Here is a 27,917-nt window from a genome sequence, read left to right as displayed (position 1 = left end):
AAACTGAGTAAATTCGATACACAGGATCTTCCAGATCGAAAACCATACTGTCTGTCTGATATTATATCATTTCTCTCTAGGTGTTCTACCCATTTAGTTTTGATTAGTTTTTCCAATACTTTCACTATTACACTTGTCAATGATACAGGTCTATAATTGAGGGGGTCTTCCCTGCTGCCACTTTTGTAGATTGGAACTATGTTAGCCTGTTTCCACCCGTCTGCTAAGATCAGGTGAAGTGGAATGCTGAGCTCAGATGCACATTCTCTCAGAACCCATGGTGAAACGCCATCTGGGCCAGCTGCTTTGTTCTTACCGAGCTCCTTTAGCATTTTTTCCACTTCGTCTCTAGACACCTCTATGTGTTCTATGTTGTTCTCTGGAATTCTTATTGTATCTGGTTCCCTAAAGATTTCATTTTGTACAAACACACTTTGGAACTTTTCGTTTAGTGTTTCACACATTTCCTTTTCATCTTCCGTGAATCTATTTCCCATTTTCAACCTCTGAATATTATCCTTTACCTGCAATTTGTTGTTTATGAATTTATAGAATAGACCTGGTTCTGTTTTACATTTGTCCGCAATCCCTTTTTCAAAATTTCTTTCTGCCTCTCTCCTCACTGCCGTGTAGTTGTTTCTCGCATCTTTGTATCGCTGGTATGTTTGGGGGTTCGGCCTCTTCCTGTATTGATTCCATTTTTGTGTCTTTCGGTCTCTAGCCCTCTCGCAATTTCTATTGAACCAATCCTGTTTCCTAGTTCTGCATCTCTGTTTTGGTATAAATTTTTGTGATCAAGTGATCAAGTGATCAAGTAGCTGTGAGAGGCACGATCTTCCCCCTCAAAATCCATGTTGGGCTGGGTTGTGAAGGTCATTGGTCTCCATGAAATTGGTGACCTGACTCCTAATCACTCTCTCAAATACTTTTATTATGTGGGACGTTAGTGCAACTGGTAATTCTTTGCCAATGCTTTGCTCCCTCCCTTGTGTAAAGGGGCTATGTTTGCTACTTTAAGTGCATCTGGTATCTCCCCCGTGTCCAAGCTCTTCCGCCACACTATACCGAGTGCTTGTGCTACCGGCACTTTGCATTTGTTGATAAATATTGAATTCCATGAATCTGGACCAAGGGCCGAGTGCATGGGCATGTTTTCAATTTCTCTTTCAAAATCCAGTACGCTCGTGTTGATATCAGTTATATTAACACAGGTTTGGATATCCCACATAAAATAATTGTCTGGATCTTCCACTTTCATGTTGTATATTGGAGTGCTAAACATGTCCTCATACTGCTTTTTTTAGGATTTCACTAATTTCTTTGTCATCCTCCGTGTATGAACCTTCACTTGTATGAATAGGTCCAATACTGGCAGTGGTTTTTGCTTTTGATTTCGCATATGTGAAAAGTATTTTGGATTTTTCTTTATTTCCTGAATTGTTTTCTGTTCTAACTGCCTTTCATCAGTTTGATATGAGTGTTTCAATTTCCGCTCGATTTCTTCAATATCTCTACTTAAATTATTCCTTCAGTCGTGTCTGCTTAACCCTTAAACCGTGCATATCATATATATATGATATCAGTGACAAAACCGAAACCGCGCACATCATTTATATATGCTTTCGTGTCTAGTGCTATAATTTAAACGCCCCGCCTGGCAGCTATAGTACAGCCACAACCAATAGTTGCCAAATGCCACCAAGAAAAAAATTCCAGGCCAATATTCTTGGGTGTTAGAGCGTCAGTATTGAGCAAGCCACCAAGGCTGGCGCACACAGCACGAGCTCACAGCACCGCTGTTCAGCTTTTGACTACAGCATCGCCTACAAATGCCATAATATACATGATACTACTATTATTTAGCGATGATAGTATTATAAACCCCTGACTGTGATAAAACTGACCAGGATTCTGATAATAGCAGGATTGTGGTGATATTTAGCGCTGTGCTCCATGGAGGGAGGAGTAAGGCTGTGGGATTGAGGGTTGTGGCGTCGTCTTCTGACTGTGTGTGGCCACCTTTTATTGACTGCTCTCACCATACCAGCTTAGTGGTTTGCTATGGTGAAGACAAATGTAGATATTTATATATAACGTGTGTATAGTGTGAGATAACAGCAAGAGGAGTAGGTTGGGAGCCGCCATTTTGGTGAGGGAGGTGCGTCGTCTGCACGACTTGTCATGTTGTTTACTGATGGCTACTATGGTCTTTGGGCACCATACCAGCTTATTTGTACAGGTATGGTGAATAAAACAGGTAGATACTTATATATAATGTGTGTATATAGCGTAGTAACACCACAAACAATATTGTTGGAGGAGAAATATTAGTGCGTCTGACCTTGAGGGCGGCCGTCACCAGCTGACTGTGTGAATAGCTACGTCTTTGTGAATTTACTCACCATACAAGCTTAGATGTACAGTTATGGTGAACAAAACATGTAAATACATATATATAACGTTTGTGTATAGTGAATAAATGCAAAAACAGTATTGTGGGAGGAGAATGAGGGCGAGTGAGGTGTTGTTGAGGGAAGGAATGGCAGTGAGTGGCTGGCTGGTGAGAGGCGGTCACTCCTCGTTGCTTTTTGACTCACAAGACCAACTTAGTAGTTCGTTATGGTGAACAAAACATGCAGATACTTGTATATAACCTGTGTATATAGAGTAACAACAGCAAAACTATGTGTTTATTGTTTTATCAACATAATAATTGAATCACTAATATGCACACCAAAATTTTGAGTACAGCGATGGTTCACACATTTTATTATATAAATATACCACAATTCACTGTATGGAATAATATTACTGCAAAAAACTAAGAAAAAATCAGAGACATTGAAATATTTAGGTAATAATATATTTGTGGCAACTGCCGCCCGACAGCTCGAGCGGAGGAGACCTCGTCTGGCAAAGGCTCTGTCAATGCTCCTTTTTTGCCACACTTCCCTACCCTATTGCGGCTAAAATATACCACCTACGATTTTTTTGTTATTTTTTCCGTGATCAGGGAACAAAAATGAACACTTCTATAAGACGAAAGAATTTTTTTTTATTTTTTTATTTTTTTTGTTGTGCCTGTTGGAGTTATATCCATTTGGACCCCTAGCGGTTTGAGGGTTAAGCATTTCCGTTATTTTTCCTTCTTTTATAGTGTCGTTTGCATTCTCTTTCTATGTTGGATCTCTTTCTGGCTTTCCTCCAAGGAACATGTTTCAGACAGACTTGATACGCTTCCAAAGTCAGTTTTTCTATTCCTTCTGTAGGACTTGTATTACTTAAAACAGTTTCTCATAGAATGTTTGTAAGTTCCCTGTTTATTTTCTCCCAGTCTATCCTTTTATTATTAAAATTTAATTTACTGAATAACCCCTCTCACTTGATCAACGTTTTAGGCCTATTCTGAGTATTGATGGTCGTTTACACTTCAATGAGCGTGTGATCTGAGTATGTGGTATCTGATTTCGTAACGCCCCTGATAATGTCTTCATTGTTCGTAAAGACCAGATCTTGAATATTTTCGTTTCTTGTTGGCTCTGATATCTGCTGGTTGAGTGAAAATTTGTCACAGAATCTAAGTAGTTCTCCAATCTGTGGTTGGTTAGGTCCCGGCGCTAGGTCTTTGGTGCTGGTCGCTTCGGGTGACTCGTCTGCTGAGTTTTTGGGGTTTGGCTCTCCTGGCAGTTCACGTGCGGGGAGTATCCAACGTCTTGGCAGACGGCTTGTCTTGTTTCATTCCCCTGTCCACAGAATGGACGGTTGATGCCAACTCCTTCTGTTGGCTCTGCCAGACGTTCGGGCGTCCCAAGGTGAACCTCTTCACATCAGCGTGGTCGCAGCGCCTTCTGCAGTATGTGGCATCCTTTCCCGACTGCAAGGCCGTCGGGGTCGATGCCTTTCAGCAGGACTGGTCGAGGTCGAGGTTCCTGTATCTCTTTTCCGCGGTTTAGCTGTTACTCCAGGTCCTGACTTGCTTGGAGACGTACCAGGGGACAGTAGTCTTCTTGACCCCGTGGTGGCCGGCCCAGCCGTGGTTTCAGGCGCTGTTTGCTCGGTGTCCGAACCCAGAGGTTTTCCCACGGCTCCGCCTCTTCTAGCAGATCGAACCGAAACGTCACGTGGCTGGTACGATCTTCTCCTAGAGTCTTCGTGTTTGGTATTTTTGACTCGAGTTAATCATCATCTTTATGGTGATCAGGTGGCTTCCTTGTTAGCGTCCCACCTGCGGTCTTCGTCTTGGTGGCAGGATGAGGTTTCTTGGCGGTCCTTCCGGTTCTTTTTGACGTCGTTGTGATTCGCTTTTGGTTAGGGTGGTGGTGTCCTTTCTTTCTTGGTTGTTCCAGGACCATTATCTTATTCCGAATACCGTCGCTTCGTATTGAGTGGCACTGGCGAGCCGCTTCAGCTGGCTTTCGGTATTGATGTAACTTCTGCACCGATTTGCAAGCTGTCTCGTGCGTTGTTTCACCTCTGGTCTGCTCATGCGCCGCCTAAGTCATCCTGGTCATTGGACAGGGTGCTCTCTTTTCTCTCTTCTCCTCGCCCCTTCGGTTCCCGATTGTTTCTCAAAAGCTCTTTTCCTGTTGGCATTAGCCTCTGAGGGTCGGGTCAGGGAGCTTCATGCTCTCCTCCGGCGAAGGGCTTTCTGCTCTTTCGGTCGTGGCGATCGGTTTGTTCATCTGCAGCCATCTCCTCCTTCTTTGGCGAAGAATGAAACTGCTGCCTTCTGGAGGGGTCCTTGGGTTGTTGATGCTTGGTTGGTCAGGCCGGGGTGCATCATGTTTTGTGTCCGGTTGCGGCCCTCCGCCATTATTTGCGCGCCACGGCTTCTGTGTCAGGGGGACGCGCTTTGGGTTGATCCAGTCTCCCTTGTTTCCTGTTCACGGGTGCGGGTCTCCCAGGTCGTCCACAGGGTTATTAACCACTTAACTGCGCCAACCGAGTATTCTCTGTCGGCGGGAAACTGCACCAACTGAGAAAACTCTTTGATTTTTCGTAACCAATTCTAAATGTGTACGAGGTTGGTTGTGTACGAAATGGGCTCTTAGGACCTCCAGTGAGAGGCAGCCATCTTGGAAAAAATTCCCAGAATGCCCTAGGGCTGCTGGCAGGGTTAGTACTGAATGAGCAGCCATGGGTGGCGCACGCGCCTCTGGCTCCCAAGCACCTGTCCGACGCGGTGTTGAAAGATAATGCTCTGTCGGTGAAATTCAAACCTTATTGTTTGAAGAACATAAGGGTCATAATATTGGGGAAGCTAGGCGCAATAAGGACCTAACACAAAGGTTGGATGCAAGTGATACAGCACCTATGAGGAAAATACAGCGAGCGTATCCAGTTGCAGCTCTGAGCGTCACCATTGCAATCCTATGCTATTTACAATTTATTTAGATGATACATAGATGAATCGTTTTCTGCTTTCAGTGATGATGCATCTGATACAAATAGCATAGATGAAGAGTGTTAGTGGCTTCCATGGTGGTGTTTTCCACAGATATTTTCAAGAATACCTGAATCTCTTCCTAACTGATGGACACTCTTTGAGGCTAGCTGAATCTCTTTCTGACTGACAGACACTCTTGAGGTAAGCTGAATCTCTTCCTGTGTGGGACCATACAAAGTGATCTTTTCAAGACTACCTTACAAATTGAACTTTTCCTATAATCTTTTCAACACTACCTGCTTTACAAGCTTGGCTACATACAACCTACAAGTACTAAAGCCAAGGGTGTATGTGAGTGCGTTATTTGCAAGCACACAGAATGAAGAAACAGGAAGCGAAAATTTATCTGTACCTGGTGCACTGAGAGGAAAGTCGCTCTGTGTACCATGGGCTACTTCGTTGATTATTACTCACTTCTGAAGTACTGAGTGTGTAAACACAGTGTGTTACTGTGTAAATAGTGTGTGAAACTGTACATATTGTAATTTTAGTGAATTTTTAACAGGTAATATTGCGACAATAAACATTTATTGTGGACACATTACTGACACATGTATCACAGTTCCAGGGAACATTATGAACGTTCCACTGTATATATATTGTAAAGGACACAAATATGCATCATATACAATAAAAAAACAAATAAAACTGCATTGGAAATACATAAAACAAATAATTGAAAATATATTTGTGGCAACACCCGGTGTTTGAATGGCCCGCGCGACCATGTCTAGGCGATTCACCCACGAGCGACCAGGCCCTGATGACGTCACAGCGCACCTTGTCCACGTCCCCACAGCCAAAGTAAGTGGAATTTGGTATTTATTTTTACATAGACATGTTCAGGGAAGGAAATTTATCATTTTACAAAGAAAAAAGAATTTTTTGGGAACACTTTACTTTATGCGCACCGGGGGAATTTCACAATAAACTCCGCGCAGCACGGTGGTTAATTGTTCCAAGCTAATTACAGTATTAAGACATCTGGCAAACATCCTCTTGTAGTGGTGTTTAACCCTTTACCTGCGCGGCCTATAAATATGACACCCCAGTGCGCAAGAAATAAATTCTCGGGAAAAAATTCTTTTTAGTTTTGAAAGTGTCAAAAAAAACCTCCCTGTATATGGGTATAGCAATGGAATTTTGAAATTGTACTTACTTTGGCTGCTATGAGGTCCATAAGGTGGTGTGTGACGTCATCATTCCCCGTGCGCCAGTGCAGTAAGCTCCCGGGGCCAGTGGGGCGCCCGGGGCCAGTGGGGCGCCCGGGGCGGGGCGCGCGAGTTGCCGCGAATATATTTTTGTTCATTTTTAGCGTGCAGTTCCAAATACATATTAAGAACATAACATAAGAACATCAAAACAAAGGTAACTGCAGAAGGCCTATTGGCCCATACGAGGCAGCTCCTATCTATAACCACCCAATCCCATTCATATACATGTCCAACCCGCGTTTGAAACAATCGAGGGACCCCATCTTCACCACGTTACGCGGCAATTGGTTCCACAAATCAACAACCCTGTTACTGAACCAGTATTTACCCAAGTCTTTCCTAAATCTAAACTTATCCAATTTATACCCATTGTTTCGCGTTCTGTCTTGTGTTGATAATTTTAATACCCTATTAATATCCCCTTTGTTATATCCATTCATCCACTTGTAGACCTCTATCATGTCACCCCTAACTCTTCGTCTTTCCAGTGAATGCAACTTAAGCTTTGTTAATCTTTCTTCATATGAAAGAGTTCTAATTTGGGGAATTAACTTAGTCATCCTACGCTGGACACGTTCAAGTGAATTTATATCCATTCTATAGTACGGCGACCAAAACTGAACTGCATAATCTAAATGGGGCCTAACCAGAGCAAGATATAGCTTAAGAACCACACCAGATGTCTTGTTACTAACGCTTCGATTAATAAATCCCAGTGTCCTATTCGCCTTATTACGAACATTCATGCATTGATCCTTTTGTTTTAAATTCTTACTAATCATAACTCCCAGATCCCTTTCGCAATCCGACTTCGCAATCTCAACACCATCTAGCTCATATCTTGTAACTCTATCATCATTACCTAGCCTCAGAACTTTACATTTATCAGCATTAAACTGCATTTGCCAATCCTTTGACCATTTCAAAACCCTATCTAGATCAACTTGAAGTGATAGCGAGTCCTCCTCCGAATTAATTTCCCTACCGATTTTCGTATCATCGGCAAATTTGCAAATGTTGCTACTCAAACCTGAATCTAAATCATTTATATATACTATAAACAACAGAAGTCCCAGGACAGAGCCCTGAGGTACTCCACTAACAACATTATCCCACTCTGACTTAACCCCATTTATACTAACTCTCTGTTTCCTTTGGAATAGCCATGCCCTAATCCAACTTAATATAGCACCCCCAATACCATGAGCTTCTATTTTTTTAATTAGTCTTTCATGTGGCACTGTATCAAAAGCTTTGCTAAAGTCAAGGTACACAACATCACAATCCTTACCACTATCAACTGCCTCAACTATGCTGGAATAAAAAGTTAGCAAATTTGTTAAACATGAACGGCCATTTGTAAAACCATGTTGCGACTCATTTATTAATTTATGTTTTTGAAGATGGAAACGAATTGTATTTGCAATTATTGATTCAAGTAACTTTCCCACAATAGACGTTAGGCTAATTGGCCGATAGTTTGACGCAAGTGATCTATCTTCTTTCTTAAAAATTTTTGGTACCACATTAGCTACCTTCCATGACTCTGGCACTCTGCCTGACTCTATTGATTTATTAAATATGGTAGACAGTGGCTTGGAAAGCTCCTCTTTGCATTCTTTAAGCACCCTGGCAAACACTTCATCCGGCCCTGGGGATTTGTTTGGTTTTAGTTTTTCTAATTGTTTAATTACATCCTCCCTGGTAACTGCTAAACTAGTCAACCTGTCCTCATCCCCACCCACATAGACTTGTTCGGCTGAAGGCATATTGGTAAGTTCTTCTTTAGTAAATACAGATATAAAATATTTGTTAAAAATACTACTCATCTCCTTGTCATTATCCGTTATTTGACCTGTCTCAGATTTTAATGGACCTATCCTTTCCCTAGTCTTAGTTCGATATAACTGAAAAAACCCTTTAGGATTTGACTTTGCTTGCTCTGCTATGCGAACTTCATAGTTTCTTTTTGCTTTCCTAATCTCTTTTTTAACATTTCTAACCAGTTTTATGAATTCCTGTTCTAAACTGACTTCCCCATTCTTAATCCATTTGTACCAAGCTCTCTTTTACCTATAAGGTTCTTTAAATTATTTGTTATCCACTTTGGGTCATTAGTATTCGATCTATTCAATTTGTATGGTATACTACGTTCCTGTGCTTTGTTTAGAATATTCTTAAATAAGTTATATATTAAATCCACATCGAAATCCCCTTTTACGTCACCTATCGCTGGGTTCACGTCTCGCTCTAAGACCGGCCCACACCCCATATCCAAGAGTTTCCAATCTATTTGACCCAAAAAATTTCTTAGGCTATTAAAATCAGCATTTCGAAAATCTGGCACTTTAACAGAATTTTCTCCTACAGGTCTATTCCATTCTATGCTAAATCTGATTACTTTGTGATCACTGTTCCCTAGCTCACTCCCTATTTCGATGTCATTAATTTGTGTTTCCCTGTTAGTTAACACTAAATCTAAAATATTATTTTCCCGCGTTGGTTCCTTAATGTGTTGCGTAAGAAAGCAATCATCAATTAATTCTAGAAAATCTTCTGCTTCACTATTCCCTGTTTTGTTCACCCAGTTTATTCCACTAAAATTAAAGTCACCCATGACATAAACTGTTAGATCTAGATGCTCTAGATATTTCATCCCATAGATGCTTTGCTTCCATTCTGTCTAAATTTGGTGGCCTATATATAACTCCTATTATAATATTATTTGCTTTTTCGTTTAATTCTATCCAAATACTGTAGTTTCTGTGTGTGGCTCAGTTTTGATTCCCTCTTTGAGACTACATTTCAAATTGTCCCTAACATATATGGCTTCTCCCCCTCCTCGTGTAATATATCTATCTGTGTGAAATAGTTTAAATCCATTTATCTGATATTCAGCTAATAGTTCTCTATTTTCTACATTCATCCACGTTTCGGTAAGTGCAATAATATCTATTTTTTCTGTGCAGACAAGAGCATTTAATTCATTAATTTAATTTCTTAGACTTCTACTGTTAGTGTAATATATCCTAAGTGAATTGTTATTTTGAGGCCCTTTTCTTTCCCTGATCATTTTGCCAATTCTTTTCTCCCACGAACACATACTTTTATTACCTCCTTCCTCCAAATCAATTCCCATACCACTATCTACTAACAGTTTAAACCCAAACACCTCTAACCACTGGTTCCAACGAGTTCGCAACAGCAACAACCCCAGCCCTCGATAGATGCACCCCATCACGAGCATACGTTTCATTTCTTCCATAGAAGTGTTCCCAGTTGTCTATGAAAGATATTGCATTTGATTTGCAATATCTTTCCAGCCGGCAATTGACACCAAGTGCCCTCGACATCCATTCATTTCCCACTCCCTTTCTTCGAAGAATGCCACATATGATCGGGACTCCTCCCTTGCTCCTAACTAATTCAATGGCTGTCCTGAATCTCTGTATTAGTTCCTCACTCCTAACTCGTCCAACATCATTACCCCCTGCACTAATACAAATAATGGGTTTGTTCCCATTTCCCGTCATAATATCATTCATGTTTCCAACAATATCACCAATTCCAGCTCCCGGATAGCAAACCCTTAATCTGTTTCCCCTATCTCTGGCGCAAAACGTTCTGTCTAAATACCTCACCTGGGAATCTCCCACAACCAAAATTCGCTTCGGCACCTCCTTAACTTTCTGAGCAGCCTGAGGGGCCTGTGCTCCGCTGCTCCTCGCTGCAGGCGCACCACAGCACTCATCCTCCAACACGGCAAATGAATTTGCTGTCCTTAGGGAGTCTGTAGGCGGCCTTGTCAAGGTCTTCTTAAGACCCCTGTCCTTCACGACTCTCCACGATGAGGTCTCGTCAACACTGGTCTCCTCCTTCGTTTCCTCCCGAAGTCTCAGCCGTCATACCTCCTCCCACAGGGAATCCATTTCTGCTCTCAGAGCTCCAACCAGACTCACCAAATCCTTCACTAATCCTTCCATTATTGCAATAATAATGTTACTCCAGAGCTCCAGCTAACACAACCTCTCACTGTGACAAGACACTGTGTGTCTTGTTACTAACGCTTCGATTAATAAATCCCAGTGTCCTATTCGCCTTATTACGAACATTCATGCATTGATCCTTTTGTTTTAAATTCTTACTAATCATAACTCCCAGATCCCTTTCGCAATCCGACTTCGCAATCTCAACACCATCTAGCTCGTATCTTGTAACTCTATCATCATTACCCAGCCTCAAAACTCTACATTTATCAGCATTAAACTGCATCTGCCAATCTTTTGACCATTCTAAAACCCTATTTAGATCAATTTGAAGTGATAGCGAGTCTTCTTTCGTGTTGATTTCCCTACTGAGTTTTGTATCATCTGCAAATTTGCAGATGTTGCTACTCAAACCTGAATCTAAATCATTTATATATATTATAAACAACAGAGGTCCCAGGACAGAGCCCTGAGGTACTCCACTAACAACATTATCCCACTCTGACTTAACCCCATTTATACTAACTCTCTGTTTCCTTTGGAATAGCCATGCCCTAATCCAACTTAATATAGCACCCCCAATACCATGAGCTTCTATTTTTTTAATCAGTCTTTCATGTAGCACTGTATCAAAAGCTTTGCTAAAGTCAAGGTACACAACATCACAATCCTTACCACTATCAACTGCCTCAACTATGCTGGAATAAAAAGTTAGCAAATTTGTTAAACATGAACAGCCATTTGTAAAACCATGTTGCGACTCATTTATTAATTTATGTTTTTCAAGATGGAGACGAATTGTATTTGCAATTTGTATCTCCTTTCTTAAAAATTGGTACCACATTAGCTACCTTCCATGACTCTGGCACTCTGCCTAACTCTATTGATTTATTAAATATGGTAGACAGTGGCTCGGAAAGCTCCTCTTTGCATTCTTTAAGCCCCCTGGCAAACACTTCATCCAGCCCTGGGGATTTGTTTGGTTTTAGTTTTACTAATTGTTTGATTACATCCTCCCTGGTAACTGCTAAACTAGTCAACCTGTCCTCATCACCACCCACATAGACTTGTTCGGCTGAAGGCATATTGTTAAGTTCTTCTTTAGTAAATACAGATATAAAATATTTGTTAAAAATACTACTCATATTTTATTTGTTTTTATGCGCTAATCCTATGTATAATGAACATGTACACTATATTATGGCAGTAAAACATCCGTACTGCCCAAGGACACTGTGTTACGTGCATGACACTTGTGTATACACGTTGCACATATTTACCATGTATCATGCTAATTTATGTATATATACAATCTATTTACAGACTATACACTGTCACACACTATATACATTCACCATCAACACATTCACTACACCGCGAGTGAGAGCTGTCACACCCTGCCAGCCCTCCCTCCCTCACTTCTCCAACATTGAAAAACATGTTTTTCATCTTGAAAAACATAAATGTCATCTTGAAAAACATAAATTAATAATTGAGTCGCAACATGGTTTTATAATTGGCCGTTCATGTTTAACAAATTTGCTATCTTTTTATTCTAGCATAGTTGAGGCAGTTGATAGTGGTAAGGATTGTGATGTTGTGTACCTTGACTTTAGCAAAGCTTTTGATACAGTGCCACATGAAAGACTGATTAAAAAAATAGAAGCTCATGGTATTGGGGGTGCTATATTAACCTGGATTAGGGCATGGCTATTCCAAAGGAAACAGAGAGTTAGTATAAATGGGGTTAAGTCAGAGTGGGATAATGTTGTTAGTGGAGTACCTCAGGGCTCTGTCCTGGGACCTCTGTTGTTTATAATATGTATATATGATTTAGATTCAGGTTTGAGTAGCAACATTTGCAAATTTGCCGATGATACGAAAATCGGTAGGGAAATTAATTCGGAGGAGGACTCACTATCACTTCAAGTTGATCTAGATAGGGTTTTGAAATGGTCAAAGGATTGGCAAATGCAGTTTAACCCTTAACATGCTCGGGGTCTAATATCCTGCCATCCACACAGGCGCATGTCATTTTGAAAAAAAAAAAAATTTTTTTTTTTTTGCTAATCTGTTAAGTTCTGTTCACTGATCACGGGAAAAATAAAAAAAAAATTCTATTGTACTTACTTTTGTTGCAATAGCGCCGAGAAGGACGGTGATGACGTCACAATCTGCATGTTCGCTCATGCAGTACACGCCCGGGAGGTGTTGCGCGCGGTCCTCAAACAGCCAGAGTTGCCACAAATATATTTTCGCGCTATTTATTTACAATGTCTAAGCGCATTTTATCTAATTTTTTTTCACTAATTGTGTTTCAAATACTGTTTGAACATATTTTGTATCAATAATTGTTGCATATTTGAGTATACACAGGCGCACACAAATGTTTTCAATTACGGCAATATAATATGTCATTACAGTCTATTATATTGTATGTTCTGCTTATATTTGTATATATTTACACACACGCACACGCTATCTGCTTATATGTTTACATATTTACACACTCGCACACGCTATACACACTTTGAAGCACACTTAGAAGATTTCTAGACTGTGGTAGTCATTGAAGCAGTCGACAGCACATAATGGGATACCACACGTTTCACACCATGTTTGCACAAGCTTCCGTTTCTTGTCTCTACGTGTCGTTGTTTTACACACCAAGCAATCACGTTGGGCTATTGCACGCTTCACACCAGGTGGCAAATACTTAAGTTTGTGTGCTAGGAAGCCTTCAGTGTGAGCGAGGCATGGAGTACCAGCATGCTGCAACAGTGGGTTTATGATGGGCCGCTGAATACCTGGGACATCTTTTGCAAACTTTCCTAATAACTGTATTGCAGCATCAAATACAAAGTCACGGAAAGTGGGCTTACGTCCAGTTCTCACAAGGTACATGTTGAAACAGTTCAGCATGCTCATGTCCACAAGATGGAAGAACACTTTTTTCGTCCACCTACATGTCTTCCGCACACACTCTGCAGTGCCAATCATCATGTCTGATTTATCAATCAACCGCATGTTGATAATATAGTCTAAAACACAGTCTGGCTTATATAGTGGTGCGTTTGTTTTATGGCTCACTTTCCCACTGTTCACCATTGTTCCATCATGAATTGTTGTCAACAAGTTCACCTCTCTTTTGTCTTTCCACCGAACTGACAGAATATTATCACTTTTCCTTCTCTGACACTCACCAACTGCAATGTCGTTGTCAAACACAGGCATTTCCCTTCGTTGTGGCTTTACTGTACCAACCAATCCAGTTCTATTTTCTAGCAAGAACCGAGCTAGCAAGGGACTTGTATAGTAATTAGCTGTGTATAAAATGTGTCCCTTGTTCATCCACGGAGCCATGATGGTCTTCACTACACTCCCCGAGAATCCATGTTCGTCGTTACCGGGAATGTCTACATCACTAGCCGAGTACAGAATCATGTGTAACACGTATCCTGTCTCACAATCACAAAGAACAAAAAATTTCAGGCCAAATCGGTTTCGTTTTGAGGGAACGTACTGTTTGAATGGAACACGTCCCTTGAAAAGTATGAGAGATTCATCAACCACCAGCTTCTGTGCTGGTACGTAAAAATCTCTGAATTTTCCAATAACATCGTTCATGTAGTGCCTCACTCGCCACAGTCTATCATCAGGTGTTCGGTCCTGAACACTTCCAAAATGTAGACACCTGAGGAGTATCTGAAACCTGTCTCGTGACATATATTTCCCGAATAAAGGTGTTGGTATTGTCTTGTCCTTGCTCCAATAGTCATTTATTGCATGTTTGTGACAGTGCTTCATCAACAAACAGAGTGCCAAAAACACATACATTTCCGCCACTGTGGTATTTTTCCAACGCTGCAGTCGTGAAAATTCTGTGATTTCCCTCTCAATCAGGTAAGCAGCATGCAGGTTCGTTTGGTGTACAATGTATTCCATGAGTGGTTCATCATAGAATGCTGTAAAATATTCCATCTCAGCCATGTCCTCACCTTGATTAGGGAAAAGGTTTGTAATCCCTACATCTTTATCGTCAAAGTGAGGAATATTAGGAATAAAATCGTCACCATCACTCCACTCAAGTATACCAGGCGTCCTGCGAGATGCAGAGGAAAGACGGCGAGGAAGCGATGCATACGATCAGGGAAAGAGAAGGTCCGCAAAATAACAATTCACTTAGGGTATATTACACTAACAGTAGAAGTCTAAGAAATAAAATTAACGAATTAAATGCTCTTGTCTGCACAGAAAAAATAGATATTATTGCACTTACCGAAACGTGGATGAATGTAGAAAATAGAGAACTATTAGCTGAATATCAAATATATGGATTTAAACTATTTCACACAGATAGATATATTAGACGAGGAGGTGGAGTAGCCATATATGTTAGGGACAATTTGAAATGTAGTCTCAAAGAGGGAATCAAAACAGAGCCACACACAGAAACTATTTGGATTGAATTAAACGAAAAAGCTAATAATATTATAATAGGAGTAATATATAGGCCACCAAATTTAGACAGAATGGAAGCAAAGCATCTATGGGATGAAATATCTAGAGCATCTAGATCTAACAGTATTTATGTCATGGGTGACTTTAATTTTAGCGGAATAAACTGGTTGAACAAAACAGGGAATAGTGAAGCAGAAGATTTTCTAGAATTAATTGACGATTGCTTTCTTACGCAACACATTAAGGAACCAACACGGGAAAATAATATTTTAGATTTAGTGTTAACTAACAGGGAAACGCAAATTAATGACATCGAAATAGGGAGTGAGCTAGGGAGCAGTGATCACAAAGAAATCAGATTTAGCATAGAATGGAATAGACCAGTAGGAGAAAATTCTGTTAAAGTGCCAGATCTTCGAAAAGCTGATTTTAATAGCCTAAGAAATTTTTTGGGTCAAATTGATTGGAAAGGCTTGGGTATGGGGTGTGGGCCGGTCTTGGAGCGAGACATGAACCCAGCGATAGGTGACTTAAATGGGGATTTCGATGTGGATTCAATATATAACTTATTTAAGAATATTGTAAACAAAGCACAGGAACGTAGTATACCATACAAATTGAATAGATCGTATACTAATGACCCAAAGTGGATAACAAAGAATTTGAAGAACCTTATAGGTAAAAAGAGAGCTTGGTACAAAAGGATTAAAAATGGGGAGGTCACTTTAGAACAGGAATTCGTACAACTAGTTAGAAATGTTAAAAAAAGAGATAAGGAAAGCAAAAAGAAACTATGAAGTTCGCATAGCAGGGCAAGCAAAGACAAATCCTAAAGGGTTTTTTCAGTTATATCGTACTAAGACTAGGGAAAGGATAGGTCCATTAAAAACTGAGACAGGTCAAATAACAGATAGAGATGAAGAGATGAGTAGTATTTTTAATAAATATTTTGTATCTGTATTTACTAAAGAGGAACTTAACAATATGCCTTCAGCCGAACAAGTCTATGTGGGTGGGGACGAGGACAGGTTGACGAGTTTAGCAGTTACCAGGGAGGATGTTCTTAAACAAATAGTAAAACTCAAACCAAACAAATCCCCAGGGCCGGATGAAGTGTTTGCTAGGGTGCTTAAAGAATGCAAAGAGGAGCTTTGTGACCCACTGTCAACCATATTTAATAAATCAATAGAGTCAGGCAGAGTGCCAGAGTTTTGGAAAGTTGCTAATGTGATACCAGTTTTTAAGAAAGGAGATAGATCACTTGCGTCTAACTATCGACCAATTAGCCTAACGTCTATTGTGGGAAAGTTACTCGAATCTATAATAGCAAATAAAATTCGTCTTCATCTTGAAAAACATAAATTAATAATTGAGTCGCAACATGGTTTTATAAATGGCCGTTCATGTTTAACAAATTTGTTATCTTTTTATTCTAGCATTGTTGAGGCAGTTGATAGTGGTAAGGATTGCGATGTTGTATACCTTGACTTTAGCAAAGCTTTTGATACAGTGCCACATGTAAGACTGATTAAAAAAATAGAGTCTCATGGTATTGGGGGTGCTATATTAAGCTGGATTAGGGCATGGCTATACCAAAGGAAACAGAGAGTTAGTATAAATGGAATCAAGTCAGAGTGGGAAAATGTTGTAAGTGGAGTGCCTCAAGGCTCTGTCCTGGGACCTCTGTTGTTTATAATATATATAAATGATTTAGATTCAGGTTTGAGTAGCAACATTTGCAAATTTGCCGATGATACGAAAATCGGTAGGGAAATTAATTCGGAGGAGGACTCACTATCACTTCAAGTTGATCTAGATAGGGTTTTGAAATGGTCAAAGGATTGGCAGATGCAGTTTAATGCTGATAAATGTAAAGTTCTGAGGTTAGGTAATGATGATAGAGTTACAAGATACGAGCTAGATGGTGTTGTGATTGCGAAGTCGGATTGCGAAAGGGATCTGGGAGTTATGATTAGTAAGAATTTAAAACAAAAGGATCAATGCATAAATGTTCGTAATAAGGCAAATCGGACACTTGGATTTATTAATCGCAGCGTTAGTAACAAGACACCTGGTGTGGTTCTCAAGCTATATCTTGCTCTAGTTAGGCCCCATTTAGATTATGCAGTTCAGTTTTGGTCGCCATATTATAGAATGGATATAAATTCACTTGAACGTGTCCAGCGTAGGATGACTAAGTTAATTCCCCAAATTAGAAATCTTTCATATGAAGAAAGATTAACAAAGCTTAAGTTGCATTCACTGGAAAGGCGAAGAGTTAGGGGTGACATGATAGAGGTTTACAAGTGGATGAATGGACATAACCGGGGGGATATTAATAGGGTATTAAAAGTATCAACACAGGACAGAACACGAAACAATGGATATAAATTGGATAAGTTTAGATTTAGGAAAGACTTGGGTAAATACTGGTTCAGTAACAGGGTTGTTGATTTGTGGAACCAATTGCCGCGTAACATTGTGGAGGTGGGGTCCCTCGATTGTTTCAAGCACGGGTTGGACAAGTATATGAGTGGGATTGGGTGGTTATAGAATAGGAGCTGCCTCGTATGGGCCAATAGGCCTTCTGCAGTTACCTTTGTTCTTATGTTCTTATGTTCATACCGGCGACCAGGAGCTGAATACCGTCTACGAGAAGCACGGCGGCTACGTGCACGTGAGGTGGGTGCACGTGAGGTGGGTGCACGTGAGGTGGGTGCACGTGAGGTGGATGCACTTGAGGTGGATGCACGTGAGGTGGATGCACGTGAGGTGGATGCACGTGAGGTGGATGCACGTGAGGTGGATGCATGTGAACACGAGGGTCTTGGTCCCTCATGTGGTGCCATGCGGTGGCGCTTGGCTGGGCGAGATGCTGCTGACGCGACAATTTCTCGCCCAGTTACACCACTGGTACCAGCCACAGGCTCAATAAAACTTTGATCTGAGTCACTAAACCCAGAAAAGGAGTCACCTCCCTCTGACTCGTCACCCTCAAACAGAAAATATCCACAGGAACTGTGAGGTCGTGGTAGAATTGGGGTAGAAAATGGGCGAGGAGGCATGGGAGAGCGTATAGGCCTCGCCATGGCATGGCGGTCATTCTCACTTTCACTGCTGCTGCTACTATCACCCGACAACTGTGTATAATCCTCATCGTTGTCTGAATCGTCAAACACACTTTCTTCACCTTCAGAGAATAATTCGTGGGCTATTTGCTCTGGGGTGAGGGACTGAGTGGTGCGTGCCCGTGAGGCGTTTGACCGTGCGCTCGCCATGGTGACTCTCGCTAAACTGAGGCCTCCCATGTCATCAAATCGTGAGCTGGAATTTTTTTCAAAATGGCCGCTGTTTACTAGAGCCCCTGGGCAGCGTATGGGACCCCCAGCTACACCGCGGGCCATTCAAATCGTGCGCGGTACCCATACACTTCATATGAAGTGAAGCGCAGTTGACTGGTAAAACGATTTACACTTCATATGAAGTGATGCGCACTTTAAGGGTTAATGCTGATTAATGTAAAGTTCTGAGGCTAGGTAATGATGATAGAGTTACAAGATACGAGCTAGATGGTGTTGAGATTGCGAAGTCGGATTGCGAAAGGGATCTGGGAGTTATGATTAGTAAGAATTTAAAACAAAAGGATCAATGCATAAATGTTCGTAATAAGGCAAATCGGACACTTAGATTTATTAATCGCAGCGTTAGTAACAAGACACCTGGTGTGGTTCTCAAGCTATATCTTGCTCTAGTTAGGCCCCATTTAGATTATGCAGTTCAGTTTTGGTCGCCATATTATAGAATGGATATAAATTCACTTGAACGTGTCCAGCGTAGGATGACTAAGTAAATTCCCCATATTAGAAATCTTTTATATGAAGAAAGATTAACAAAGCTTAAGTTGCATTCACTGGAAAGGCGAAGAGTTAGGGGTGACATGATAGAGGTTTACAAGTGGGTGAATGGACATAACAAAGGGGATATTAATAGGGTATTAAAAGTATCAACACAAGACAGAACACGAAACAATGGGTATAAATTGGATAAGTTTAGATTTAGGAAAGACTTGGGTAAATACTGGTTCAGTAACAGGGTTGTTGATTTGTGGAACCAATTGCTGCGTAACATTGTGGAGGTGGGGTTATCTTGAGGTTATCTTGAGATGATTTCGGGGCTTTAGTGTCCCCGCGGCCCGGTCCTCGACCAGGCCTCCACCCCCAGGAAGCAGCCCGTGACAGCTGACTAACTCCCAGGTACCTATTTACTGCTAGGTAACAGGGGCATTCAGGGTGAAAGAAACTTTGCCCATTTGTTTCTGCCTCGTGCGGGAATCGAACCCGCGCCACAGAATTATGAGTCCTGCGCGCTATCCACCAGGCTATGAGGCCCAATCGAGGGGTCCCTCGATTGTTTCAAGCGCGGGTTGGACAAGTATATGAGTGGGATTGGGTGGTTATAAATAGGAGCTGCCTCGTATGGGCCAATAGGCCTTCTGCAGTTGCCTTTGTTCTTATGTTCTTATGTTAACATTGTATTCGCCAACTTTGCCCCTCCCATCATACAGTTACTCACGCCAATATTTCATGTTCATTTATGTATATTTACAACATATGTACACACTATACACTGTCACACACTATATACATTTACCATCAACACATTCAGAACATCGCGTAGCAGCTGCCTCATATGGGCCAATAGCAGCTGCCTCGTATGGGCCAATAGCAGCTGCCTCGTATGGGCCAACAGCAGCTGCCTCGTATGGGCCAACAGCAGCTGCCTCGTATGGGCCAACAGCAGCTGCCTCGTATGGGCCAACAGCAGCTGCCTCGTATGGGCCAACAGCAGGTGCCTCGTATGGGCCAATAGCAGGTGCCTCGTATGGGCCAATAGCAGGTGCCTCGTATGGGCCAATAGTAGCTGCCCCGTATGGGCCAATAACAGCTGCCTCGTATGGGCCAATAGCAGCTGCCTCGTATGGGCCAATAGCAGCTGCCTCGTATGGGCCAATAGCAGCTGCCTCGTATGGGCCAATAGCAGCTGCCTCGTATGGGCCAATAGCAGCTGCCTCGTATGGGCCAATAGCAGCTGCCTCGTATGAGCCAATAGCAGCTGCCTCGTATGGGCCAATAGCAGCTGCCTCGTATGGGCCAATAGCAGCTGCCTCGTATGGGCCAATAGCAGCTGCCTCGTATGGGCCAATAGCAGCTGCCTCGTATGGGCCAATAGCAGCTGCCTCGTATGGGCCAATAGCAGCTGCCTCGTATGGGCCAATAGCAGCTGCCTCGTATGGGCCAATAGCAGCTGCCTCGTATGGGCCAATAGACCTTCTGCAGTTACCTTTGTTCTTATGTTCTTAGCTTCTCTCAACATACTCGTGTTGCTGTTATTACACTATATACATACACACACTGTATATACCCATGTTCATGTGTGTTCCCCATAGTGAACCACGAAGCTAGTATGGTGAGCAAAACAAGAGTGGCTGCCACACAGTGAGGGTACCTCAATTCTCTCCCTCCCTCACCACAATTCCTCCTTCCACAATACTACGCTCAACGCTAATTATAATCACAATCCTGATCACAAATTCCTGTAAATGAATAATAGACCACAAGTTCATTTTGAAAAGGAACCTAAAAAGTCGTTTGAAGATTCCTAGATGGACGAAATAATGCTGTGGTAGCGCTGTGAACATCGTGAACAGCATTGAATCACTGATATTTGAACATTGTACCCAGTCATTATCACACTCAGGCTCTTCTATAATACTATCATGGCTAAATAATACATTGTTATATATATATTATGACATTATTAGGCGATGCTGTGGTCACACGCTGAACAGCAGTGCTGTGCGCTCATGCTGCGAGCGCCAGCCTTGGTTGCTCACTCACTACTGAGGCTCCCACACCTGAGAATATGGACCACGATTTTTTTTAAAGATGGCGTCTGTTTACAAGAGCCCTGAGGAAGCTGATGTGAACCCCATGTAGCCGCGGGAGTTTTGAATGGAACGTGAAAAATACAAATACCAGGAGGCGCGTTGCGCACCTGAAGCCTGGGCCTGCAGGCGCGTTGCGCAGTTAAAGAGTTAAGGTTCTTAATTATTCCTTGATCCATGGGGGTTGGATCACTGAAGTTGTATTGGGTGGCAAGAACGTTCCAATAATATTGTCATTTATAAGCTCATCACCGCGTGGATGCGTTGAACTGTTATCTAGCAGCAGCACAACTTTGCTGTTTTGCGGGAGACCAACACTTTTCGGGTGCTCCTTCACCTCGGGTACAAAGTTCTTATTAAACCACTTGACAAATATTACTCGAGACATACACGCACTTAGCTAGTCCTTATAAATCACAGGGAGGCACCTGGCTGACTTTAAAGCCCTAGGGTTTTTACTAATTCCAATCACAAGTAATTTTAATTTGTGCGTGCCAGCTGCATTTGCACAGCACACCAAAGAAATTCTCTGTTTTGTTTATAACCACCTGAAGGATCGTCCTCACCACTACGAGCCATCGTGTCTGTGGGTAGCATATGCAAGTACAAACCTGTCTCATCAGCATTATAAATTTGCTCTAGAGATAAATTTTGTTCCTGTACCATCTCTGCAAATTTACTTAAATACTCATCAGCACCAACAATATCAGCAGATTGTCTTTCACCATGCACTTTATTGAATCTAATACCATGATGGGTTTCAAAGCTTCTGAGCCATCCATCACTGTATACACACTTTTAAGTAATTTTCATTGCTTGGTGAAATTCACGTGCCTTTTCCACGAGCAGCCAGCCTGCCACTGGCTTCTTCGTCACCTCACGTCTCTGTTTGTACCACTCCCACACTGTGTTATCAACACACTCCACTTTTACTTTACTTACTACCTTCCTATTTTGTATTGCCTTATCACTTTCACTTCTAGAGAAATAGTAAAAAATGATAGGTTTAGCCTTAAGAAGATCAAAAACAGTACTTTTACTAATGCCATATTCAGCGCACACGACACTTCTAGGGACACCGCTCTCCACTTTCTTAATTATTTCAACTTTCTTCTTAAATGTCACCTCTTTCTTTTACTTAACCTGCTTGTAGATGCTTTCACTGACACAATGCGTGCATTTGGAGTCGACATGGTGCACAGATGTTCCGTGATTGTGCTGATATGTAAAACAATGTCATGGAATGAGCACTTCAGTCTCGTGACAAATTCAAACAATGGGAACAATAGGCCGTGAATCTGTGATGTCACAGGGTAGCAGGCGGCGCCCGACACGGTCAGTGGGCAAAATAAACCATCTCCCACCCACCCACCCACCTCCACGGGCCGGCACGACGCTTGGCAGACTACTTCCTCACCCGAACTTGGTGCGTGTAGGGTAACCCCAACCCCGGCCGGCATGGAGCTTGGCGGACTACTTCCTACCCGAACTTAGTTCGTGTAGCGTGACTCCCCAACCCCAATCGGGAAACTAGAAGTTTCGGATAACTAAAGTTCGGGAACCAAGTGCTGCTGTGTATAAGTATTTACATGTTTTTTCACCGTAACTGTACATCTAAGCTTGTATGGTGAGTAAAGGCACAAAGACGTAGCTACTCACACAGTCAGCTGGTGGCGGCCACCCTCAAGGCCAGACGCACTAATATTTCTCCAACAACAATATTGTTTGTGGTGTTATTATGCTATATACACACATAATATATATAAGTATCTGTTTTATTCACCACACTTGTACAAGTAAGCTGGTATGCTGCCCAAAGACCATAGTGGTCACCAGTAAACAACATGATAAGTCATGCAGACGATGCACCTCCCTCACCAAAATGGCGGCTCCCAACCTACTCCTATTGCTGTTATTACACACTATACACACGTTATATATAAGTATCTACATTTGTGTTCACCATAGCGAACCACTAAGCTGGTATGGTGAGTGCAGTCAATAAATTTTGGCCACACACAGTCAGAAGACGACACCTCAACCCTCCCTCCACAGCCTTACTCCTCCCTCCATGGAGCACAGCACTAAATATCACCACAATCCTGCTATTATCAGAATCCTGGTCAATTTTATCACAGTCAGGGGGCTTCAGTAATACTATCACTGCTAAATAATAGCAGTATCATATATATTATGGCATTTGTAGGCGATGCTGTGGTCATAAGCTGAACAGCGGTGCTGTGAGCTCGTGCTGCGTGCACCAGCCTTGGTGGCTTGCTGAATACTGACGCTCTAACACCCAAGAATGTTGGCCTGGATTTTTTTTCTAAGTGGCATCTGGCAACTATCGGTCGTGGCTGTACTATAGCTGCCTCTATCCCAGGCAGGGCGTTTAAATTATAGCGCTAGACACGAAATCATATATAAATGATGTTCGCGGTTTCGGTTTTGTCACTGATATCATTTATATATGATATGCGCGGTTTGAGGGTTAATATACAGACCTTCTCCTCCATTTGACCTATTTTCTCTATCACATCTATATAAATTATAATTTGGACTCCAGATTTCACTATCCATGTAATCTTTCGTATGAGTTTCCATGAATGCCCCAAATATTGAGTTTGACTCTAAAAGGAGGCCATTTATGAACTTAACTTTATTTCTTGACTTTGATTTTAGACCTTGAATGTTTGCAAATATGAATGATTGTCCATATTGTGTGTCACTTCTGGAAGGTTTCGGTAGTTCTCTTTCCTCTCTACCCTGACCCAAGGTGTGCTGGTCTGGCAATGGTTTGTCCAGTTTTGGAAGTGATACTGGGGAGTGTGGTAGTCTCTGTGTAGTTGAGGGGTGTAGTATGTGTGGGCTTGATGACAAAACGTAGTCCAGTTGTGGGCATTTTCCCCTCCCCATCCGTACTCCTGCAACGTTTCTGCCTGTCTGTTCCTCCCTCTGGTTCTGCTTGCCTCTAAAAAATTTCCCGGGCTATTATATTGAACTTCCTCTCTCATATAGCGCTGTGTACCTCTCATGTAGAAATCAGGGCAATGGAGATCATAGCATTTCCTCTCATTCACTGAGAGTTTGCATAACTTAGGGTGGAAATATCTACAATCTATTCCAAAACAACAGCTGCCTTTCCCTAACATGTTTCGGCATTTCTGTGGGTGCATGAAAGTGCATTCCGTGCCTCTGGTCCCATATCTGCACTGTCCTTTTGCATAATACCTGCACATATTTTCATCTGTTCTTATATTCTTATTGTTTGTACCCGTGCACGACTTGGCTACCTTTGTGTTTTTTGTTCCAACTTTCTTGTTTCCGCATTCATTCTCGGTATAGCCCTTAACTTTCGCCTTGTTGCTTTCGTCTTTCTCATTTGTGTTCTCGTCCTTCTCATTGTTTCTCTCTCCTTATTCCTATTACCAGTTTGCTCCTCAATATTGCCTTCATTTTCGTGTACCTCTGGGGGGCGAGATCACCGCACTGACCAGACGACGCCGGCAGCGAAGGAAACGACGGCTCGAAAACTGGCACCAATGGTCCACCTCGACCAGCGGAACCCAGAACCCTGGTACGACCCCTCCGAGATGACCGAGAACGACCGCCCCAGAGAATCAACAAGTTCGACATAGGACGACAACTAGACGAAGCCTCTTGCAGAAACTGCAAGACCGCAGCCTCTGCAAACAGCAACGGACAAAACGGAGACAAAAACCTAAGAGCCAGGGCCCAAGCGGATTCCAAAGAGAGGGCGAGGACAACCTGATGGCACGCAAGGCGTGAAGCAAAAAACAGACACTGCCTCCTTCAGGATGGACGTAAAGAGCTTCAACAGTGCAGCTGACGCCCTAGCTGCCAAAGTCAGCGCTCCAGACGAAGGCCCGTCACTCAACACCTCCACATCCTCCTCAAGCCAGGCAGAAGACAGCTCGAGAAGGAAAAAGAAACGCAAGACAGAAGCCAAATGCCCACGGGCGCGCAAATCCTCCGCAACCAACGATGCCAAAAGAAGAGGAACCTGCATGTGAAGTTGGAAAAGGCCAACATCCCGAGAAAGCACGCATAAAGGTGCTCAAACTCCCGCCCCCCCCCCCCAGGTAAACCTGCAGAACTGTAGATGTTTCACGCCAATCAAGCATGCGGGTCTGACGGAACCCATGCCACGCCCCAACGAAAATAATGGGCAGTTTGCTAGCTGGAAAGATTCTGGAACCTCCAAAAGCACCCAAAAGTGGGAAGAAGAGCCAAATTCAAAAGAGGACGGATCCATCACAGAGGCATAAATAGGGTCTCGCAAGAGGTAAGCAGCAAGAGTCTCCTGAGCCTCCTTCGGGAGATACGCAAAGTAGAAAACCTCTGGAATGACGGAGCCGAGGTACCCAAAGGAGCCCGGAACAAAACTCGGGGAGGAGCCGAACCTAAATCATACTCATACAGGGAAGGTGGTCAAGAAAACCCCCTCCCCCTGCAGCAATAAGCCCCCACGAGGAAGGTAAAAGCACCCAAGCGGAGTTAAAGGGAGCCCAAGGCCCCAGGTCAACGCCTCCCCAGCCCCAAAGATCCCCCACATCGGGACCCGGGGCAGAGCCGGCCTCCAAACCCTCTACCCCTGAAGAAAAGGCATAGTCCAGGGGAAAGGCAGACAAGAAGGGGACCTGCTCGTGGGAACCAGAAACCTCAGCAGGAGGAACCGGCTCAAATGCCTCCGTCTCCAACCCGAATGGGGGTAGCCCCCGAAGCCGCCCGAGTCTCAATACCAACTAAACCCTGTGCCGAATCCGAAACCCTCAGATGTTTGGGAGCTGGACACATGGAGGGGGGGGAAGGTGTAGGATGAACCACAGGGTTAGGACCAGGGAGCGCGGAAGGAGCCAAAGTCGAAGCGACCAACGCCCCCAGGTCCGGGTCCCGAAAACCAAAACGAGGCAGCCTCGGGGCATCCAGGTGGGAAACCAACCTAGCGCGTTGCAGTAACCTAAACCTAACATGCAATGCGGATGCTGCCTGTGCCCTAACAACAACATCAAAATAAAACTGGAGCACAAGCAGAAAACATGACTCGCAAGACTCCGGATCAAAGGTGTCGTCAACCCAACAGGCAGCAAGATGGAGGCAAAACAGGTGACTGTCACCCTGAGATAGATCACAGCTACCTTCAAACCCGCACAAGGCAGGCTGGAACTCGAGAAATGCATCCATGGGTCCACCAAGTCCCGACAGGGGTTTCCAGGGCCCATAGGGTAACAACTACGAGAAGCCCGGGCAAGGAGTTGTTGCTAACCAGTTAAAAAATCCAAACTAACAAGGGGTATACGATAACACTGAAAACCCGTGGGACGTGTACAAGCACGGGGGCCTAGCAGAGGACCACCAAAACAGTATCAGGGGAACTATAGGGAATAGTATAGGGAACTATAGCTACGCATACTAGTGGCTGTACAAGAATGTAACAACTCTTGTATATATCTCAAAAAAAAAAAAAAAAAAAAATAGGCAGAACCCCCACCAGGCAAACAAAAACAAAACAAACGAAAAACCCCGCAAAAGTACACTGTCGCCAGAGGCAACAGGAACTGGTTGCCGCTTAAGTGGCAGGCCGCGCAACACCTTGACGCCCTAACCAGTACAACACCACTCCCTACCCAAGGCCAAACAAGGGCCTCAAGTTCCAGCTGGCCCCAAGGGCGAGGCAAATGCAGAGCAGCAAGAACCCCTACAGGAGCAGTTCCTGAATACCCCAGGGAAGATAACTCTGACACGCAGGGGCAGTACTCACAGGGCGCTTAGGGAAAGAAGCCCCTAAGTGCAAGCAGCCACTGCACTGATGAAGTATTCCTGGCCACCACAGAAAGACAGCAGAGAACGCCACACAAGGCAAACACCGCCCAGGAATTTGAGGCCAGAGAAGCTTCTGTTCCGGTTGACACTAGCTTACGAACTGAAGGCAGCCAGCACGGTGAGGTCCGGGGCCCCCCTCTCGGGGAGGGGAGGGCTGCGCAGATGAGATACGCAGCAGTAAAATGTGATAATTGCTTGTTTGCTTGTTTCCTTGGGATTGTAGGGAGTTTTTACCTCTGTTCTGTTTTTTTGTTTTAGTTTCTTACCATGTGGAGTTTGTTTTGTTATGCCTACCTTTCTGGGTGCCTAACCCTGGTCAGTGGCAGATAAGGAATACGCCAAACCGCAAGGAAGTTTTCCAGGGCCATTTCACCCGGAAACCTCTCTGAAGGGGCCAGGTTCTGGTGCTGGTCTTTGGTAGGTCTGAACTTCATAGCTAATGTCCCGGTCTAATATAACATACATTAGCCCGATAAGCTCCAGGAAGCCGTAGGGGCTCCCCACAGAAAATCCTAGTCACCCATGCCTTATTATTAGCCCTCCACATCACACACATTCGGTTTTTCTGCACACCATACTTTTTGAAAACCCTTGGATTTTTAGAATGATACACAAGCAAGGGTTTAATTTTCAAGACGCCACTCAGCACAAGCGCAAACCTATCTTTCATAGGCTTGTGTCCAGGCAAAGATTTCTCCTCCTTGGTAATGTATGTCCTCTTAGGCAATCTTTTCCAGAACAGTCTTGTCTCATCACAAACACTTGTTGCGGTATATCCCTCAGCCTCTACAAAATCTTTAAATTATTCAATGAATCTTTCAGCCGCTGGTTTGCTTGAGCTGGCAGCCTCCCCACACCTCACAGTACTATAAATAACACTTCTTTTTTAAATTTGTCAAACCATCCCCTGCTTGCCTTAAAGTCTTTCGTATCTGCACTCGTTCCAGGAGTTTTCTTTACAATATCTTCGTGCAATACCCTGGCTTTCTCACAAATGATGACCTCTGAAACGCTATCACCTG

The 27,917-nt window shown here is 43.0% G+C and overlaps 1 protein-coding gene across 1 annotated transcript in view; it reads right to left on the bottom strand.

Moving 5' to 3' along the window:
• Nucleotides 1-27,917, bottom strand: part of LOC123763679 (sphingomyelin phosphodiesterase) — a gene marked incomplete in the record, with an annotated part of 310,341 nt that overhangs the window by 163,702 nt on the left and 118,722 nt on the right.

The sequence above is a fragment of the Procambarus clarkii genome, chromosome 52 (genome assembly GCF_040958095.1).
Source record: "Procambarus clarkii isolate CNS0578487 chromosome 52, FALCON_Pclarkii_2.0, whole genome shotgun sequence".
Classification (NCBI taxonomy): Eukaryota; Metazoa; Arthropoda; class Malacostraca; order Decapoda; family Cambaridae; genus Procambarus; species Procambarus clarkii.
This window is presented reverse-complemented; position numbering and strand designations above follow the sequence as displayed.